Source organism: Gigantopelta aegis, unplaced genomic scaffold (assembly GCF_016097555.1).
Source record: "Gigantopelta aegis isolate Gae_Host unplaced genomic scaffold, Gae_host_genome ctg6711_pilon_pilon:::debris, whole genome shotgun sequence".
NCBI classification, from domain to species: domain Eukaryota; kingdom Metazoa; phylum Mollusca; class Gastropoda; order Neomphalida; family Peltospiridae; genus Gigantopelta; species Gigantopelta aegis.
In genome coordinates, this window is record NW_024535242.1 from 1 (window position 1) to 2,500 (window position 2,500).

Genomic DNA, 2,500 nt, shown 5'->3' on the forward strand with positions numbered 1-2,500 from the left:
TGAACGGTTTAGTGCGATCTCGGTTGGTCCCTTCGAGCCACTCAACTGTCCCCGGCGAGGGCCGAGAATAGATGATCAAACGATGACTCGCGTATAGGAAGTGTAACGTCGTAACACGGTTTCCGTAGGTGAACCTGCCGAAGGACTGCATTACCCAGATTGATACCCGTGGAAAACTCAACAACACGAGAAAGAAAACAAAAATTCCCAAACGGCAATCCCCCAGAAGACCCGAACCCGCCGACCAGGCGGGTGGTGGGGGCCCCGATAGTACGATGGGGCGCGTGCCCCGCCCATCTCGTTCTGCCCACCTGACGGTCCCGCCTATTCGTTTTCACCCGCGCGGTCACGGGCCTCGAGGCGTCCGTCCGCAGGGCCTCGGGGGGAGCTTGTTCGTCCACTAGCGTACGGTCCTTAACCGATCTACCGGCCACGAACCTCAACGCAGGCGGTGGTGGGGGTGGGCTTGTGGCAGGGGACGCCCCGCACGCACGCACGCACGCACGCACGCACCGCACGTCCGTGTCGTCTCGCCAAAAACAGAAAAGAAATAAGTAGAAACGAATCGAACCAAAAAATCAAAGTTACAAACAAAAAACAAAAACCCATTGAGATGATGACAACTCTGGGCGGTGGATCACTCGGCTCGTGAGTCGATGAAGAGCGCAGCCAGCTGCGTGAATTAATGTGGAATTGCAGGACACATTGAGCATCGATACCTTGAACGCACATTGCGGCCTCGGGTCAGTCCCGGGTCCACGCCTGACTGAGGGTCGGCTGAACAGCAATCGCCGGGTTCGGATCGAGAGATCGGTCGCCGGCGCACTGGGCTCGTCCAAGGCAAGTCCTCGGTCGCCTCAAGTGCAGACAGCGTGCACGTCCGACGCTGCCGCGCGGCCTCCGCCGCGCGCTCTCTCGTGCCCGTGGGGACAAGGAAAACGGAAGGGAAAAAGCAAAAAAAAAAAAAAATAAGGACGGAGAGAGGGCGTCGGCACGTCAGCAGGCCCCACCAACGAACGAACGCAAATTCGACCCATCCTTTTAAATCCGACCTCAGTTCAGACGAGACTACCCGCTGAATTTAAGCATATCACTAAGCGGAGGAAAAGAAACTAACAAGGATTCCCTCAGTACGGCGAGTGAAGCGGGGAAGAGCCCAGCACCGAATCCCGCAGCCTTGCGCTGCCGGGACCTGTGGTGTTGGGGACGCCAAACCGTCGACGGGTCCTAACTTGCGCCCAAGTCCTCCTGATCGGGGGCCTCTCCCACGGTGGGTGTCAGGCCTTTACCGGCGCGGGACTCGTCGGCTCCGAGCGTCCCAAGAGAGTCGGGTTTTCCTGTTTGAGAATGCAGCCCAAAGTGGGTGGTAAACTCCATCTAAGGCTAAAATACTGTCACGAGTCCGATAGCGGACAAGTACCGTGAGGGAAACTTTAAAGATTGAAAAGAACGCGTTCTTTGAAGAGAGAGTTCAAGAGTACGTGAAACCGCCTAGAGGTAAACGGGTGGGCCCGCATAGTCGGCCCGCGGAATTCAACTCGTCCCGTCCGCCAGGCACCCGGGGTCCGTCCCCGCGAGATGCTCGAACACGCACTCGACCCCGGGGCCGTTCGTCGACGGCGGCGCGCGGACGCGGTGCACTTTCCGCGGGCAGAGCGCCACGATCGGTTCTCCGGCAGCCAGAAGGCGCGTCTGGAAGGTGGCCCACGGGCGGGTCTCCGCCTTCGCGGGCGGATGTCACCTCGTCTCGGGGGCTCTTACAGCCGGCGCGTCGCTTACCGGCCTTGCCGCGGGGACCGAGGAACGGCCGTCCCCCTCTGAACACTGGCGTCTCCGGCTCTCCACGCACGTTCTCATTTCCGACCAGGTGGGACTGGGGCAAACCGTGCCACCTGACCGCGTGCGGCCGGAGCGATCTCACCGGAGAGTGTGCCACCGTCGGGGGCTCGGGATCGGTGGCGAATCGGTCGGCAACCCACCCGGCCCGTCTTGAAACACGGACCAAGGAGTCTAACATGTGCGCGAGTCAAGGGGCTCGTCGAAACCCAGGGGCGCAATGAAAGTGAAGGCCGGCCCTCGTCGGGTCGGGCCACTCGGTGGGATCCCCCGTCCCTCGTTCGGCGCGGGGGCGCACCACCGGCCCGTCTCGTCCCGCACGCGTCGGTGAGGCGGAGCAAGAGCGCACACGTTGGGACCCGAAAGATGGTGAACTATTGCCTGAGCAGGACGAAGCCAGAGGAAACTCTGGTGGAAGTCCGCAGCGATTCTGACGTGCAAATCGATCGTCAGACTTGGGTATAGGGGCGAAAGACTAATCGAACCATCTAGTAGCTGGTTCCCTCCGAAGTTTCCCTCAGGATAGCTGGCACTCGCCGAGACGAGTTTTTTTTTTCCGGTAAAGCGAATGACTAGAGGCCTTGGGGACGAAACGTCCTCAACCTATTCTCAAAACTTTAAATGGGTTAGAAGCCCGGCTCGCTCAACGAAACACGGTGGAGCC

At 60.0% G+C, this 2,500-nt stretch overlaps 2 non-coding genes across 2 annotated transcripts in view; both read left to right on the forward strand.

The window, feature by feature from the left end:
* Positions 1-621: 621 nt before the first annotated feature.
* LOC121366698 lies at positions 622-776 on the forward strand. Its single transcript, XR_005957205.1, has one exon. It is a non-coding gene; the product is annotated as a 5.8S ribosomal RNA (ribosomal RNA).
* A 272-nt stretch (positions 777-1,048) lies between these two features.
* LOC121366700 overlaps positions 1,049-2,500 on the forward strand; it is a 4,102-nt gene continuing 2,650 nt past the window's right edge. Inside the window, exon 1 of the ribosomal RNA XR_005957207.1 lies at positions 1,049-2,500. This exon is cut by the window's right edge and continues 2,650 nt beyond it. This is a non-coding gene — a ribosomal RNA (large subunit ribosomal RNA).